The sequence below is a fragment of the Bison bison genome, unplaced genomic scaffold (assembly GCF_000754665.1).
Source record: "Bison bison bison isolate TAMUID 2011002044 unplaced genomic scaffold, Bison_UMD1.0 scf7180017864498, whole genome shotgun sequence".
In the NCBI taxonomy this organism is placed as follows: Eukaryota; Metazoa; Chordata; class Mammalia; order Artiodactyla; family Bovidae; genus Bison; species Bison bison.
The window spans coordinates 1,953,498-1,954,319 of record NW_011495057.1 but is presented as its reverse complement, the minus strand read 5'-3'; the positions used below and the strand labels follow the sequence as shown (position 1 = coordinate 1,954,319).

At 63.7% G+C, this 822-nt stretch overlaps 1 protein-coding gene across 1 annotated transcript in view; it reads right to left on the bottom strand.

The window, feature by feature from the left end:
* The window catches only part of GATA6 (GATA binding protein 6), a 33,217-nt gene that overhangs the window by 31,684 nt on the left and 711 nt on the right, over positions 1-822 (bottom strand). Inside the window, exon 3 of the mRNA XM_010828986.1 lies at positions 497-608. The gene's annotated coding sequence lies outside the window, so the exon portion shown is untranslated. The remainder of the gene's footprint in view (positions 1-496; positions 609-822) is intronic.

Below are 822 nucleotides of genomic sequence, written 5' to 3'. Positions count from 1 at the left end.
GGGGACGTGAGACCGCCCCGGAGCCGAGGCCACCCCAAACGGGAGAGCAGGAAGAATGACAGGGAGACTGGGAGGGGGTGGAGGAGGGAGGAGGTGAACGCAGCCGGACTGGCCTTCTCGGGGCCGCTTCCTCAAATCGCTTCGGCTCATCGGAGATAACCATACTAAAATTAATACCCACACACAGACCCGGGGTAGATAGCAAGAAAGAATTCTCTGCCTGCCTGACTGCCGGCTCCCGCCCCTTTGCGCCAAGATAACTCTGAGATAAGGCTGAGCGCAGATAAGCGCTTCGGGGAGAGGAAAAGACACCAGAAGTTGGTCCGCGGTGTCCCGGGAACCTGGGAGCCTGCCGGGAATGGAGAAGGTAGACACCCCCGGAGCCGATCGCGGCCCGCAGAGGGCCGGAGAGCCGAGGCCGAGGGGCCTGCGACTAGGGAGGGGAGGTGCAGAGGAGGAAAGAAGGGAGTTGGGGCAAGAGAAGAAGCAGCCGAACCTCGGGTGGGCGCTGCGCATGGAGAACAGCCGTGGCGGAGGGTGCTCCCGAGCGCGGAGAGAGGCCGAGGGCGCCGGCAGGAGAGCGCGAGTCCGGGGTCTGCGCGGTGCCGCTGGTGAATAAAAAGGAGAGAGGAGGCGCCTCTTACTGCTCTGCCGGAAAACTGCAGCCTGCGCTCCTGATTGGACTCACCGAGCCCTAAACAAACAGCGCTCGCCGAAGGGTGCCAGGCTGTGGGTCGGAACTGCGTTCTGCGAGCAGCTGGGCGCTGGAGGTGAAGAGGAGGAGGAGGGAGAGAGGGGAGGAGAGAAAAGAGGGTGGGGAGG